We start from the raw sequence: 18,421 nt of genomic DNA on the forward strand, positions 1-18,421 counted from the left end.
TCGAACGATTCACAGAACACACAAAAACAAAGTTTTATAGTGAATATAATCCTGAGGAGCAGATGTTCGGTTATTGGTTCATTATTCGGAAAGAAAAACCAGTCGCAAAATAGACAGGTACTCAGAAGGACAGACACGTACAGGCAAGCCAGAGTGCTATTTACCGACTGCTGGCCACATCAATGACGACTACGGCAGTCGAACGATCGACAGAATACGTGAGAGGGCTGGGTTCATAAGAAATATAATTCTGAAAAGTAGATGTTTGGGCTAGTTGGTTTATTCAGGAAAAGAAACGAGGCGCAACACTGACAAGGACACAAAAGGACAGACACCTACAGCTCTTACAAATATCGGTGGTTGTTTTAGTGATCATTTTGTGGACTTCCGTCAACACAGTCATTAACATGGCAACAAAATGGCCATACATCTTATTGTTGCTTAATTCTTGCATAGTGTCACTCCTTTCTGTTGACCACCTGTTGAAATATGAAGAGTTGAGAAGTCCTTGTCCTTTTGTTGATGCACACAGAAAGATGATCTTGTTGATCCTCTGTTGAACCGTTGCTGAGTTGAGAAGTTGCAGCCATTTTGTTGCTGCACATATAGAGGCAATCAATCCTGCGGGAAAGACATATGCAAATGCAGTTTGTGGCGCACGTACCTGCATGTACGGGAAAAAATGTTAAAATTTGTTTTATTCGCAAAACATAAGAGGTGCCCAACTAGAGCCGAAAAAGTTAAAATTTAAAAAATAAACTAATTAACAGTTATATGCTGCAGCAGTTGGAGGTTGCTGGCGGTCCATTACAGTAGAAACCCATTGTTATGTTCCTCACTGCTGCATTTTCCGAGCTGTTACTTTTTTTTGCCGGTTCGGTGAAAAACGTATGAACGGGGTTCAATGTAATGAGGTGTGTCAGGTAGCGTACGAGGCTGTTTGTCACATGGCCCGCTCTGGCGTTGCTGCAGCCGGCCCACTGTTGTGGCGAGCCACGTAGCTCGCCAGGCTATTCTTGATGTGGCCTGCACTTGCGCAAGTGTTCGGAAACTTCCTGCATGTAAAGCCTGAAAACAGATATAGCGATCTGATGTTTCGGCGCAGACGCTGCGAGGCGCGAGCCATCGTACAGCTGTCCACGTGACCAAGCGCAGCCAATGGGCGTAGCGGCACCGAAGAGAAAACCAAGAAAACCAAGGCCGGTCTCGAGGGAGAAGCGTTTGCGGGTCGGTAGGCTGGAAACGCCGATTGGTCGGTGGGATGCGTGTCTGCGTGACGTTTTTTGCGATTCGCCCTCGTTCTCAACCGGATGTGGGGTCGCCGCGCCTCACTCTGCCTGTCCCTAGAGTGCCTAGGGAATCGCTAGGTCCGGCCGTCCGCCGTGCGTGCGTGGTCCGCGGGCATTCCCTTCCCTTCGTGAGCCTACGCGGCGGCGCGCTCGTTTCGGGAGCTCTCCAGGTATCGCTTTTTTGCGTGGGGCGCTCGTCGGCGACAGCCAGCTGAAATTTCTGTACAGTTCCCGCTTCCACGACATTACGACGACCCGCATAATGGTACGCATTCTATCTCAAATTTCGCTTCATGTAGTGCTGTACCGCTTACCTACATGTCTTGCGCATTCCAGGACCTCATTTTGCTGCTGCAGGAGCACGTGGCTAGTGTCGTGCTGGTGTTCAAAGTTTTGCCACGCCATTACGACGAACCACATAAGGCGCGGTTTGAGGACCGCCGGCGCCACCAGCTGAACCGCCGTCTGCCAGTGCAGTGCAGCTTTGCTTAATTCCTTAGAGACTTCTCGCACTTTATGGAAATCGACGGCACCGTGAAAATTTACATATTAGACATCGCTACAGCATTATCCCAGCGCAGCGCGCCTTTGTTTCTTTGCGTTGGCAAGCGTTAGAAGCGCGCGCCGTCTCGCGCTTTGTCCAAGTCGGCTCTAAAACTCGCGCTAGGCCTCGTTGCCGGGTTGACAAAGTGCATGGCTTTGTTCCTTTCAATGGGAAGCCTCTGCCACTACAGTCGGCGCCCTTAATTTTATGATCGCTGTCAGCTTCAACAGCAAGTCCAAGAAAAGTTATGACGATCGCGCGGTGTGGAAATCGGCGGCAGAGACAAAAAACTCATGCTTGTAGCTACAGGCTTACCCAGCTCCAGTGCGCCTTTGTTTATTTCTGTACCGACTTCTCGCGCTTTATAGAAATCGACGCCAGCCGTGAAAGTTTACATATTAGATCTCGCTAGAGCATTAGCCCAGCGCAGCGCGCCTTCGTTTCTTTGAGTTCTAACTTGTATGCAGCACACCTTTGTTTGCTCGTTACTTCTGTTCTTTTCAGTCGTTTCCTGAATCCGTCCAAAGAGCCGGGCTAGTTGGATGACTGTTCGCCGTCAATGGAACCACATGGCGATCGCACTGCATACAGCACGACTTTGGTGTTAAATAAAAACATCAGATGTCGAAGGTCATGGTCGTGTCCGAGGATTGCTTCGACAGCTGGGGCAAAACCATGGGGACCGCACACGCTGTGTCGCCGCTGCCAAGTGAAGAGGCCCTTCTCGGGGCCGCCTCAGTGTTTCCTGGCAGATCACGCGCTTTGCACCCAGTGCACGTTTTCTCCACATTTACAATTATATAGGTCCTTCAAACCCTGCAGAAAGCTTGAATTAGGAACTGCTAATATTAAGATGCTGCATAGTACTTGAGAAACAAGAGCGGCTACAATGGCAAAGGGCTGGAGTTACACGCAATTAAAAAAACGTTGGGGGTACCCAGATAAAAAGCTCAAATGGTTTTGGACAGGACTCCTAGTTATTCGATATAAAAGACTCAAATAAAATATATTCAAGAGTTTATCAAGGTTTTTGTAGAAATATACTCTAAGCACTTTTCCTTCAAGAACATTAAGCAGTCTAAACGAATAAGAAAACCATGTATCACGCCAGAGCTCAAAAGAATGATAAAGCGCAAAAACAAGTTGTATCATGCCTTTTTGAATAATCCCTGTCTAGAATCTGTAATCTTATTTTAAAAAACAACAAGAAATTAACTAAATGCTGAGCTTAGGCGTGCTAAGATTCTGTATCATCAAAAACTGTTCTCTGATGTTAGAATGAAATATTCACACGCTGTCTGGAAAGTTGTAAATAACTTGTTACGTCGTAATACGAAAAATGCGCAACTCAACGAATAATCTATAAGGGCTCTGAATTATCCGGTCAGGCTCTTGCTGACCATTTCAACAGCAATTTTTAACTACCCATTTATCTATGATGCATCTACCTGAAGTTCCTTCATATTGTAGCCCTTTCGAAAGCCTTTTCCTTGAGCCCACCAGTGAGACCGAAGTATGTACAACCTTTACGAATTTAAGTAATAGCAAAGCCTTAGATGTTGGCAATATTCAGATAAAACCAGTCAAATATGTACTATCTTTTATTATACCTGTGCTTGCATACATCTTCAATTTGTTAATTGAAACGGGAGTTTACCCGGAAGAAATGAAGAAAGCAAGAGTGACAGTTGTGTTTAAAGGGGGAGATAAAGATGTAATGTCCAATTATAGACCAATATCTGTGATTTCAGTCTTTTCAAAGGGCTTGGAAAAAGTAATCTTTTCCCGTGTAGTGAACTTTTTTAATGCAAAACAAATCCTGTCTGATGCTCAATTTGGCTTCTGAAGGGGCAAGTCGACGGAAACAGCTATGCTATCACTTAAGGAATGTATCCTGCAAAACATTGAAGCAGGTATTCTCACTGTCGTACTCTTCATTGAATTTAGTAAGGCTTTCGATTGCTTAAACCATCAAATTTTAACTCAAAAACTTTCTCAAAACGGAGTTTGTGGAACACCTTTAGACCTAATGAAATCATACCTGCAAAATCGAAAACAATCTGTCTATATCCACAACCATCAGTCTTGTTTTCTGGTGGTACGAAATGGTGTGCCGCAAAGCACCATTCTGGGCACGATGCTTTTTAACATCTATATAAATGACATTGTGCATATTTATAACAAAGCGAAATTTATTATATACGCCGATGATAGCAGTATACTAATCTCTGGTCACGACATAAAGAAGTTAATTGAAGAGTGCAACGTAATCCTTACGAAACTAGAGAACTGGTCCTCTTCTAACTGCCTCCAAATAAACCATACAAAGACTAAGGTAATAATTTTCCGTGCAAGGAACAGGCCAGTCGAACTACAAGAGGCTCCTAAATATGCAGGTCAAGAAATTCAAGTTGTAGACAGCCACAAAATCCTTGAAGTTACTTTCTCGTCGCATCTCAGGTGGGATCGGCATGTGGAAAATATTTGCAAGAAGCTCTCTTCAGTAGCAGGTATTCTAACACGATGACGATGGCTCCTTCCCACTCACGTGAAAATTCAAATTTATCATGCTCTTTTCGGTTCCGTAACTCTGTTTGGGCAACCACCACAAAAACAAATATGATAAAAATGCAGGTTCTGCAGAAGAAAATGATCCGCTACATTGCAAACCTTCCTTATCTGTCTCTCCAACGCAAACTGCTTTTAGAAATTATAACATAATTCGTTTTGAACATATATATGTTTTTCGCATTCTGAAGTTCTTTTACCATTTTTCTCCTGCTTATAGAGATTTCTTATTACGTAGTACACATTTAAGGACCGCTTCGAATCGACTCTACACCTGAAACACCGATCTCTGGTATATTCTATATTTTCGAAATAATTATAAACTACAAACGCTTGAACACAATTTACCGACCACTCTTAATAAGCACAAAATTTTGGCTAGTGTTAAACCAAGCGAGTTAAAAATGTAATTTGTTAATATATAGCCAGGTTGCATTTTATGTGCCTTTGTTGTCTGCCGGTGACATGTATGCCTATTGAGTGTTTTTTTTCTCTTTATTTTTCTCGGGTCTTTGCTTTCATGTGTCTGTAAACTATTGTTAGTGAACATACATGCTTATTGTTTTCATTGCATTTAATCTATATGTAACTTGCTTCGTTGTTTTTGTGTTTGTTCTAATATATATATATATATATATATATATATATATATATATATATATATATATATATATATATATATATATATATATAGAGAGAGAGAGAGAGAGAGAGAGAGAGAGAGAGAGAGAGAGAGAGGTTTAAGAGAAGTGGGCACTTCTACAGCGACACATTTATCAACGTTTCGACCGCGGTGCGGTCTTCTTCAGGACTGTAGTGGTCTCGCGTCAAATGGACGTTTTAAGTTTGTGAGCTGCAGAGAAGGGCAAAAGTAGTGTAACAAGCAAATAGCAACAACAGCTCAAAAAATTGAACAAAAAGTTAAAAAGATAACGATAGGTGTGTGGGTAGCAGACAGGGACAAGATTAGGGGACGAAGCAAAAAAGAGAAAGAAAAGAAAAAAGGGGATGGGACTATTATAGTAAGGAAGGACGGGGTAAAAATAGGAGATGGCAAAACGAGAGAAAGGGAGAGGAAGATGGTGCGGGGGACATGGGCAGCGCGGCAATCACAGCGGTACGAAAGCAAAACGTGCAAACAAAAGACACAAACAAAATGCACAAACACAAAGATGGGCGCCGCTGCAGATGCGCGGCCAAAGGAGGGGCCGCTGCGCAAATGACACTGGCAGCGACGAACAGGCCAAACCAGGCGCCTTTTGGGGGGGGGGGGGGCTAGAACGTTAAGGAAGGAGTGGGCTACGTTAACGAGCACATGTGTAAGAACTTACTCAGGGGGTTTGGGTTCCTCTCACTGGGCGGGTCGTTGAACCGACTTCGTCGGGAATACTTGCTTGTAGTGGAGGAGGACTGGGCTAGCTGTGTACAAAGATTTCAAATTGTCGAAAAAAAGTAAGGAAAGAACGTCAAAGCTTATCAATACGGCACGAGGCAGGATAGTGTAAGTAAGGAGGGGTATGATTGCCTGGGATATACACTAGGAGTTATAAAGGGTTTATCTGAGTTAGCCAATTAACGAGAGGTGTAGTATTATCTTGTTTGGAGGTCGTGAATAAAAGAAAGGATACCAGGCTTTTCGATAAGACCTTCTTGAATACTATTAAACTTGTGGATAAAATAGAATTCACGTTGTTCACGTTCTCGCCTGTTTTTGAAGCCCCCTTAAATAATTGTTACTTTTAGTTGGTCAAATGGGTGTCCTGAGTTTACATGCTTGGGATAGGGGAAGGTTTGGGAGAGACTTGGTCTGTGCGCGGTGATTGTTAAATCGAATGCGGAATGCAGTGTTTGTCTGTCCTATGTATTGCTGGTTACACACAGTGCATTCAAGAAGATAAATAATGATTGATGAGTCGCAGTCAAACTTGCCGTTGATTGAATGCTGGAAAACTGACCTCGTACTAGTTGCGGAACATGTAGTCTGCATGTTCTTGCAAACTTTGCAGCGACCTTTACCACAGGGCTGGCAACCATATTTTGGGGTTTTGTGTTCCTTGGAGTGGACTAGATGGTTCTGAATGTTTTTGGCACGCCTATAAATCACGCAGGGTGCGCATGTAAATATTTTCGATAGTCGTTGACTTTGCTGAAGAATATTAAAGTGCTTATTAAGAATTCTGTTTATGCTCGGTGCGTTACTGTTAAATGTGAGAATAAGGTTTGTAGTGTAATCATTTCGGTTATCTCTTCGGTGCCCCTGGAGTATTTGACTACGGTTCAGATTTGAAGCTCTGCTTATGGCGTCATCAATAAAAGAACGCGGATAGCGCTGCGTTAAGAGCACGTAAACATTTTTTAATGCTTTTTATACGTATATGTAAACTTTTTTTTTGTTGCTTGAAGTGTGTTTGTCGTGTACTACCATTTCAGAGGCGCTTGGGCCCAGTCAAGCTGATTTTTAGCAGCTTTTAGCCCTTGCATCTCTCTTGGATGTAACTTGCATTCCGTAAAAATGAAATGAAATTTCATTTGGAACAGAAAGACAAGGTTTCATTTTGCAGTGTAAGCTTGCATCTCTAGAATGAACAGAGAACGTTGCCTCACACTGCTTGGGATTGTCGTTTGACCCCTCGTTGACCCCACGGAAAGAAAAGGACGTCTCTAGGAAACCATTTGCCGGATCTTTCCTCTGCTTCAGGAAGGGGGGGGGGAAGGGGGGGTTGATGGCCTCCCCTTTGTCGGGTTCGCCGCGACACGCGACGCACGACGGACAAGACGACGACAGAAAGCGGGCAAAGCTGCCTTTCCGAAATTAACCGTGACTTGCAGGTGCCTATAGCTGTGTTTGAATTCCAGGGAAGTAGCAGCCGACCTCTGAATCCTCCTCGCCCATTCCCACGGGGCTCCGCGTGCCATGTCGCCATGTGCGGTTAAAAGAGCAGTGTGCAGAGTTTAAATGAAACAAGTATGAAGCTATACAATGAAGCCAATTACAGACAGCTAGAGGAATTTCAAGAGCATGCTGTGTGATGCTAGTTATCTCAGTGAAAACTAATGCAGCCAACTATTATTTCGTTTTTTTTTTGACCCAACGGACACGAAAGGTCTGAAGATGATTTAGTACCAAACACATCGGTGCATCAGTTGTGATGCCTGAAAAAAGTTGTACCAACATATAAATGCCCATGTCGTGATAATCAGGAATACCGAAGAATTAAGGAAAATTAAAACATTTTTTTTTGTTCGGGCTCACACACCTGATACAAACATCTTTATACGTAGCAATTTAAATGACTCTTAGGAAGATTTTCGGGTAAAAAGTACAGTATGGCAGAAAGGAGTCTTTAGAAAATGCACTGTGTAGAAATGGCCATACCTATTCCATCTCATCGTTCGATAAATGTAACAAATACCGTGCAAAAAAGCTGGCTGCATAGTATAGTTGCAAGTTACTGGTTGCAGACCGTTCTGAAATCACTGGACTGTGATTGCTTATGCACTGCATGACAGTGCGTGGATTGCAGAACAGTTAACCAACAAAGAGCTGCTTGTTCATATCGTTTACCACACATATAAACATCATCAATGAAACAGGATGCTATGTGTAACTTTTTGACATGTTCCTTTTTGGCACCCCCTAAAAATGTTTTCGCCTAAATGATCTGGCTTGTTTTGCAACAATATAACCACGGGACTGCTGTAACTTGCCACATTTTCAAATTGTATGAAAATCATTGCATGTGAGGGGTCACAAACCTATCCAGTTTCTTTAAGGTCCCGTTGCTTTGTTGGCAATGCTTGGACAACCATGGCCAGCTTTCCGCATTCATGTGCACAGGGTATGCCCATTACGTGCATGCCTTTCCACCTAGTAATGGCTTACATTGCAAACAGACAAAAACAACACACAGAACACAAGTACAGATAGTGTTTGTAGTCCACACTCTTCTTCACCTCAGTAAATATGGCACATACCCACGCGGGGGGATTGGCCAAGGTACAGTGGAGATTTGCCAATGGAGTATTTGCGCGGGGGAAGAAAAAGACGTGAGGCGGCGGCGTAGAAGACTGAATCAAGATAAAGATAGGAAAATTCAATTAAATTTAAGAAATAAGAATTACCAGGAATAGAATCAAGCATTTTGGGCATGCGACAGAATTTTGTATACAGCTAACAAGGTAACCGATCAGTCGCACTTATGTAATCATGAAGGTAGCTACAAACACTGCTTAACGGGAATTCCTTGGCGCTCGCACCGAACGAGAGAAGAACTGGAAGAGACAGAGGGAATCCTAACCTCGAAAGAGGGACCTCCAAATACTGCTTTCCTTGAACTGCGAACCGCCGGCAAGAGAGGAGAAAATGATCTAATGTTTCAACTTGCCCACATGAGACAAAAAGGTTTGTCGCAGCGAAACCGTGTCGGTGTAAGTACAAATTTAAGTGAGGGATTCTGCACCGCAGAAGCGTCATTGACACCTCAAAACGCCTTTATTTACACCACCGGACATCCCATGGGTAATTTAAGTGGTGAAAATCCACGGTATTGAGCAACGGATCACTCAAGCTGGTTGAAATATGTTGGAACCACTGGAAACCTGAAGTTTCCAACAGAATGAGGTGAGGGACGGGATAGATTACAGGAGCGCTGAGAGCTGACCTTGCCAATAAATCAGCCACCTCGTTGAAATAGACACCCGAATGCCTGCAGGTACCCGGACAAAGCGGATCTCACGCACTGTGCAGGGAACAAAAAACCTAAGCGGCCGATTCATTAAAGATTTTCCGGAGTTTTGGAGAGAGCCTAAAACTGAAAGGCAGACTGCAAGAATAAGAACCCGTGCTGCATGTCTGGGAATTTTGAGAAGAACCAAACCAATAGCCAAAAACTCTACGAAGAATTTAGAAGTATAATCAGGGATACGAACGGAATAGCTCCAAGCCAGATCCTGCGAATATATCCCAATCGCCGCCTTCTCACAACTGCCGAACGCATCAGTGGAGAGAACAGTATGATGAGGAAAATTGTGTAGGTGTTCAAAAAGAAGACCATTTAGGATATTTGCGGGCATATGTTTCGCATGAACGGGTAAATATGGTCGTAATAGAAGAGACGGGGTCAGCCTGCGTATCAGCATGTCGTTGCAAGGAGATCAGATCAACCTGAAGCGGAGCTTGCGTGAACCTAACTTGCGGAAGCTGATAGCCTGGCCAATGTTGCTGTTGTTAGCCTATCAAAAGATGGCACATACACACACTGGGCGATCGGCGAAGAATCCGGTGGCTATTCATCTGTAGTAAATTAACAAAAAAGAAAACCACGCGGGAACGCAACACTGGAGGATGTGCTGAATTTCAGGAACAAACCATGCAGCAAGTAAGAAAATATTCCTAAATCAGATTTTACATTGCATAATGAACCATGACTGTACCAAAGCAATGAGATATAACTGAAGCATTTCATTCCTTTCATGACAGAAATAAGTTATGAGGTTTGTTGAATAATTTAAGTGATTTTTGATGGCAGCTAGTACGGGTCATTTCAAGTTATAGCTCAAGATTACAATCACATCAGATATGATGACACGCATGCTATGAAAGCAATATAATTTTTTTCCTTTTTTTGTGAGAAATGCACAGGCAGTTTCAAGGCTTGCTTCATAATTTAATTTCTGACGTATACACAAAGGCATGCCTATAAATTATTCGTGTGTTACACTAGAACCAACACCACTTAAGTTGGTAAATCATGTTCATTACCTGGGTGTCATTAATAGCAGGCATATACTAATGCTGCTAATCCAATAGAACAAACAGCGGTTTTATGAAGAGTTTAAGTAATACATGATACCGTTGTGTCCTTCAGGTAATGAACTGTGCGGCAGTTTCAGTTTCTCTTCTCTTATTTTCAAATTCAGTTCTCTTATTTAAGTTTCTCTTCTTCAGAGTTTCAGTTTCAGTCACATGCATGTTGCTTGACACCGCGTATACGGGACGCAGGAAAAGTAGAGGGTGGGGGGGGTTGTCGAAAACTTGGCGTCAGCATGACATCGTTCGCTCCGGTGTGTCGTTCGATCTTGCATCTACAATACAACAGCGTGCCGACGAGGTAAACCTTTACTATGAGTTTCACGGGATCTTACGCCCCCTCGTACATTCCTGGGAACACCGGGCCCGCCACCAATACCATGGAACCAGTGGAAGGCACTGTTTTCTACCTACTTAGAGGCGTCTGGCGCCTGAGTTTGCTGCATCCTGGCGCAAAGCTATGCTTCTGCATTCGCGCGGCGTCGAAGGTTAGCGTCGTTGAGGAGCGCCTCCCGCCACGGGCGCAATTTTAAAACGAAGGAACAGGGACCTCAATTAAATGAAGTTACGAAAGGCGAAGATGTGTTTCTAACCGCGCTCAACACTTGCGACCGTCTGTTCTCAGCAACGACAGAACGCCACCGTGGTTCAAGATATGTTTACAGAACCCTGGTGAGCCTGTCAGAGGTTTATATTGCTCAGTTACGCGAACTGGCGAAGAATTGCGACTTCGACAATTCCTGCCGCTCCCCTCGACTGCTCGGTGAACAGGGGCGACATCGCGTTTTTTTCTCTCTCTCTCTTTACTACTCTTCCTTCCTTTTCTAGTATTTCTTTTTTGTGCTCTTCTTTTTAGCATCTGATTGTTTGTTGCTCTGTTCATGTGGCGGACATGTGTGCCAATTCCAACTTCTTAAGAAGGGGAGGAAGATCGCTGTAACTTCAGTCGTGATAAAGGACAGGATCTGTCCCAAACGTCGACTCAAAAAAAATCTGTCTAAATGAAGCGTTTCTCAACTTTGCACACACACACACACACACACACACACACACACACACACACACACACACACACACACACACACACACACACACACACACACACACACACACACACACACACACACACACACACACACACACACACACACACACACACACACACACACACACACACACACACACACACACACACACACACGCGCGCGCGCACGCGCGCACGCGCGCACACACGCACACACGCACACACGCACGCACACACGCACACACACACACACACACACACACACACACACACACACACACACACACACACACACACACATATATATATATATATATATATATATATATATATATATATATATATATATATATATATATATATATATATATATATATATATATATATATATATATATATATATATATATATATTAAGGAAGCCAACAGTCACCGAAACCAAGGTGCATAGGGGAATGTTTTCTATTTTTTATTTTCTAATGCCAATCAATTGTTGTTTCTTTCAAAAAAATTACTTATAAACCAGCAGAAAAAACAACCATGCCGCCGGTGGGATCCGAACCCACGACCTCCGAATATCGCGTCCGGTGCTCTTACCAACTGAGCTATGGCGACAGCTGTCCAATCTGCTGCTTTCGTGGGTATTTATGTTTTGCGTGTAAGCGAACCTTGAGAGTGTTCACCAGCGCCACCCTCGTCCATAGCGGCGGACGTAGCACGTCCTGTAATACCGCAAGTGTGACGTAGAACGTCTTCTAACGGCGAGGGCGGAAACTGTGCGAGAGCTCTCTTATGCTACCTATGGCATCAAGACTGCCAGAACCGAGACCCCCGTTAAGCTATTAGCAGACAAGGCAAATGAAGTGAGGGGCTCGTTTGACAAACATATTAAGGAAGCCAACAGTCACCGAAACCAAGGTGCATAGGGGAATGTTTTCTATTTTTTATTTTCTAATGCCAATCAATTGTTTTTTTTAAAGAAAATTACTTATAAGCCAGCAGAAAAAACAACTATGCCGCCGTTGGGATCCGAACCCACGACCTCGGTTCGGAACCCACGACCTGGGATTGATAGTCTTTCCCAAGGGAGAAGAAAAGGCCTGTCTCAGCCTACTTGAGTGCTAATGAAAGGTTTTTATATATTAAGGCATTGCTCCTTGAATACCTGAGTTAAATATAAAATCGGCTTAGTTTACCCATGCTATGCTTATGTAATGCAACGCGTGTTTAAAAGCACAGCTTCTGACTAGGTAAATATAAATCTTCTAGGCACTCACTGATTTTTGTTAGCAGCATTGACAGTGTTGATAAAGTTGAGTATAAATGTTGTTGACACCTGTCGTATGCAGTCAGCAGCATCGACAGTGTTGACAAGGTTAAGCATAAACTTTGTTGATGCCCGTTGAATGCAGTCACCAGCATCAACTTTGCTGACAAGGTAAGTATAAAATTTGTCTACAACCGGTGATTGCAGTCAATGGCACTGACGGTGTTGGCTAAGTTTAATATGAATTTTATTCGCTGCTGTTGACTGTAGTCACCGACCATTAAGTTTTCGTTGGTTAGTTGTTGATTCCATAAGGTGTGAACACTTGGTCAACGAAATGGTGGTGCTGATTTTTTAATGGAATGCTAACGAGAGTGTGCGTTTGCGATTGGTGGCCACAGCAATGACGACTACGCGAGTTGAGCAATCGTCAGAACACGTAAAAGGGCCGGCTGTATTGGAAATGAGATTCAGAAGCATAGATGATTGGGAGTGTTGGTTCATTACTCGGGGATAAACGATGCGAAAAATAGATAAGGACTCAGAACGATTGACACATACGCGCTAACCTCAGTGTATGCGCAACTGGTGGCCACAGCAATGACGACTGCGACAGTCGAACGATCGACAGAACACGAAAAGCCCGGTTGCTTTAGGAACGCATTTCAGAAAGCTTTTTAAATATATTTTTAAATATATATTTTTAAAATATATTTCTGAAAAGTAGATGTTTTGGCTCGTTGGTTTATTCATGAAAAAAACAAGTTGCAAAATAGACAAGGCCTGAGAAGAACAGACGCATGCACGCTAACTAGAGTGTCCTTGCGGGACTGGTGCAGCAACGACTACTACGCATTCTAAGGATCGACAGAAGACCCAAAAGGCCAGTTGTTTTAGGAATTTATTTCAGATTGATAGCTGTCTGGGATTGTTGCTTCATTATTCAGTACAAAAAGGAGGCGCAAAAAAGTTAAGCACTTAGGAGGAAAAACGCCTAACGCGCTAAAGAGTCTCCGTTCGCGACTGGTGGCCACAGATATAACTACGGCAGTCGAACGATCGACAGAATAGAAAAAAGAGATGGCTATACACGAAATATAATTCTGAATATTAGAATTTTTAGCTTGTTGGCCCATTATTCAGAAAATAAACAGGCGCAAAACAGACGAGCACCCACAAGGAGCGACACATCGAGATAGGCCCTGCGAGAGTGGTGGCAGCAACAACGACGACTACGGCATGAACGATAGACAGAACACGCAAAATGCCTGTTGTTTTAGGATTGTATTTCAGAAGGATAGATGTCTGGGATTGTTCATTACTCTGTGAAAGAACTAGGCGCAAAAACGACAAGGACTGAGGAGGACAGTCACAACGGTAAACAGAGAGTCCGTTCGTGGCTATTGGCCACAGCAATTATGACTACGGCAGTCAAACAATGGACAGAATACGCAAAATTGCTGGTTTTGTCAGAGCTATAATTATTAATAGTAGATGTTTGGGCTTGTAGGCTGATTATTCAGGAAAAGACTAGGGGCAAAATGGACAAGGACTCAGAATGACAGACATGTACACGCTAACCAAGGTGTCAAAGCGCGACTTGTGGCCACAGCAACGGCCAGTACGGCAGTCGAACGAATGACAGAACAGGTAAATGGCCGGTTGTATTAGAAATTTAATTCATAAGCATAGATGTCTGGAGTTGTTGGCTCATTATTCAGAAAAAAATGGGGCGCAAAAAAGACAAGAACTCAGAAGGACAGACACATACATCGCTAACGAGAGTGTCCGTTCGCGACTGGTGGCCACAGTAATAATGACTACTGCAGACGAACGATGGACAGAATACGCAAAAGGGCTCGTTTTATAATGGATATATTTCTGAAGAGTAGATTTTTGGGCTTGTTTGTTCATGGTGATCATGATGCTAGGATTTTATGGCGCAAGGGAACCTAAGGCCAAAGAGCGCCAAGTACGAGGCTTTTGGTCGACTCAGGTTAAAATATATGCAAATGATAAAATCACCACCAGGTGCATAGGGCCTAAAAGTTGTGAGAATATGCATGTTTATAGAGTGTGAAGTGGGTGCCTAAATATCCGGTGGAATAGCTTAAAATGATGCATAGCTGCTAAAAGTTGTTTTTTTGAGGAGTTATATAAAAGACCAAGCCAGGTAGCCTCCACCACAGTCCGTGCTTGAGCAATATGGGTGAGGCGTCTGGCAGCTATTGGTAAGCTCGGCTCTCTCCTCAGCAATGAGGAGGTGCTGAGGTTACATTTAATCTGAAATGTATGGTACCAAACCTACATCAGTTCAACATTAAAAAACGCTATCCAATAAAAACATGCGGTGATCACCTAAAAATAATTAAGGGTGCATTGGTATTTTAAATGTTTAACGTTCTGGCAAGTGCTGTCGTCTTTGTGTATGCAGTCTGAGGCATATGATTAATGTGTGGACAACTGAGATGTGGGTTCCACATCTCGCGCATTGTGGTGCCGGAGTATCCTTTAAAAGGTGTGAGTGTGTGATGTATCTATGTCCTATCCTCAGTCAGAAGAGAGCAACTTCTTTATATCTATTATGTTTTTTTTGTGGCATACCTCCCAATCCATTGTTTTATTTTATGCAGTTTGTTGTCTGTTTGTTCATCCGAATCCTGCTGCCACTCTTTGCTAAGTGCAGTCCTAATATACGACCTGAGGTCCTGGTCTGTAAGTGGTTTTATATCCATCCTACTCAGTTCGGCACCGGATGCTGCAAGCCTATCAGCTTCTTCATTTCCATCTATTCCACAATTGCCTGGTACCCAGCATGCTGTAATTTTAGGGTTAAATGTGTGTGCAGACATAACGCATTTTACGATGGAGATCATTACGGTGATTTTGCAGGGTTTCCCACAAGACAGGGCCATAATAACACTTAAGGAATTTGAGCAAATAACAGAGCTTTAGACTTTCTTTTCCAGGGTGAATCTAGCAGCGAACAGAATACCGTGGCATTCCGCACAAAATATGCTTGTGCGTCTATTCATTGTTTTGATTCATAAAATTGACAACTGAACAGCACATGAAACTGAGGATGTCTCTGAGGAATTAGTTTAAAACGCTGTGCACTGATATTTTGATTTTAGAGATAGGAAAGCTGTTTTATGCCTATTGGTGATGATGCCAACCTCACGAAAAGATGTGTCGCAGTCAACTAGATACACTTCCCAGGGTGCAATTATGTCTTTAGAGGAATTTACCAGAATGTAGGAGACTGGTATGTTGTCTTGGAAAAGTGTCGCGACTCAAAGAGCAGTGTACTAGTTGGGTTCCGAAACAGCGCGTTGCATTGATGATCAGCACGAGAGAATACCTTCGAAGCGTACGTTATACTTGCGTACTTCCGTCTTCATTCAAGGGATCGGTCCACCTCAACGCAAAAACTGGCATGTGGACTAGAAATGAAAGCACCTGTAGCCAACCGCAGACCCAGGTGGTACACAGCATGGAGAATTTTTAAGGTGCTGTACCTGCTGACTCCTACACTACTGAGCCGTAGTCTATGCGTGATAGAACTACACTATTGAGAAGACTCAGCAGGCAGTCTCGATCTGTACCCCAAGACTGGTGGGACCGAATCTTTAAGGTTCATTGATTTCATGCATTTAAGTCCTACCTGCTTAATGTGTTTGATGAATGGAAACTTTTCGTCGACTATGACGCCAAGAAATGTGTGCTCTTTTTGGACAGCAATACTCTGCCCGTTAAGTGTGATGTCGAGTTTAGGTATATTGCCACGTTTTTTTTGTGAAGAGTGCGCTTAAAATCTTTGATGAGTTAAGCTTAGGTCCGTTTTAGTCGGCGGACTTCACTATGTTGTTTACTCACAGTTGAATTTTCCGCTCAGATATGGACAAATTACATGACTCGTAACTTATTTGTATATCGTCGGTATAAACGGAGTAGCATATAAATATCAGCAGGGCGCTCTTTATTAAATTCATTTTCAGGATAAAAAGAGTGCAGCTAAGAATGACGCCTTTAGGGACACCATTCTCTTGCATAAACTGCTTGGACAACGATTTCCCTACACTGACCTTGAATGGTCGTTAAGACAGAAAACTTTGAATGGTGGACAGCATACTCCCCGATATACCAAAGACGAACAGGTCACGGATGATACCATAGCGCCATGTGGGGTCGTAAGCTTTCTTTAAATTAAAGAAAACAGATAAACAGGGCGGTTCATGCACAAAGGCGTCCCTTACGTAAGATTGGAAGGCAACGAGCTGGTTGGTGGTTGACCGGTTAGCTCTAAATCCAGCTTGGTACTGAGCAAGAAGACGGTTGATTTCAAAAAATTGCACAAGGCGACGATTTACCATTATTTCAGAGTTTACATGAAAAGCTGGTTAGGACAATTGCCCGATAACTGGCTGCAAGCGTGGCGCCATTGCCTTGCTTTAATGCCGGGATAATAATCGCTTCATTCCAGGCTTTTTGAAGACGTCCAGCAGCCCATATCTTATTAAACAGGCACAGGACAGTTTCAAGGGTTTCTCCATGAAAGTGCCTCACTATTGCATATGTGACCCTGTCAGGACCTGCTGAGGTTCAGCTGCTACAAGTGCCTAAGGCAACTTGCAACTCTAGTAAAGTAAATGGGCTTTTGTATCCTGCTACTGATGGCCTTTCATCATTGTGAACATGTTTGCGCTACTCAGCTAGCTTGCCTCTCAAGAAATCGGTATAATCCACTGAGCTAAAAGCGTATTCGAAGTGTTTGCCTAGTGCATCTGTTGGGGCTCCAATGTATCGCCAGCAGTGTTACCAAGAGGAAATGAATGTGAGCTATGCCCTTAAAGTGCTTTTAGTCTAATGCACACTTTATGTGTATCTGTGCAAGAATTTACAGAAGGAAGGCATGAATGCCAACTTTCCCGGTCGGATATACGGAGAGTACGCATGTCATTTGCTTTAGCTCGCTTAAAGTTTACTGTGTTGCCAGCTGTAGGATAACGGCTGAACTTTCACCGTGCGTTATTGTCGTCCCGACGAGCTTTCATGCATTGTGCATTCAACCATGGCTTTCGTTTGTTTCGTATTTTACCTGATGTCGATGGAATGAATTTCTGTGCAACATCTGTACTATGCAACGTGACCAAGGATAGATGGTCACCTATACCTATGTTTGTATTTGATGAAAAGGGCAATGCTGAGAGTTCCCGGCACAGCTTCTAGCCAGCAACCTTTTGTTTAAACATTATAGGATTATTTACTCTGGGATTTATATTTTCCGTGTTTTTATTGAAATGAGGAAGTGGTCACTCCTATGGTGGTTATTAATAACAGCCCACTCAGTAGCTACCAAGAGCAATGGAGAGCCAATAACAAGGTCTATCGCCGTGTATGAGCTCTGTGTTACATTAAAATGGGTTTGTTCTCTTCTTCTGAATAAGAATTATTCAGATGAAAGCAGGTATTTCTCAATTAGCGTACCTTGAGAATCGATTCTATTACTTCCCCATAAAGGGCGGTGTGCGTTAAAGTCGCCAACCAACAGGAATAGCTCGAGTAGATGGCCAATGAGATTTTCGAGTTCGTCAATGGACAGGGAATGATCTGTGGCGATATATAAGGAACATATAGCTATTACTCTGCCGAAAGTTAGGGCTCATATTGACACTGCCTCTAAATCAGTAGCCAGTGGAAGGCATCGAGAGGAAATTGAATTCTGAGCCACTACAGCAACGCCAACAGATGAATTGGCACTGCCTTGCCTGTCATTCTTGTATACTACATATATTTGTAGAAAGTTTGTATGTGTTCGTTTTAAGTGTGTTTCTTTTAGGCAAAAAAATGTTTGGATGATATTGCGCGAATATTTTTATAACTAATCCGGGTTATTAAGTAGCCCTCCGCAGTTCCAGTGA

This window comes from Amblyomma americanum, chromosome 2 (genome assembly GCF_052857255.1).
Source record: "Amblyomma americanum isolate KBUSLIRL-KWMA chromosome 2, ASM5285725v1, whole genome shotgun sequence".
NCBI lineage: Eukaryota > Metazoa > Arthropoda > Arachnida > Ixodida > Ixodidae > Amblyomma > Amblyomma americanum.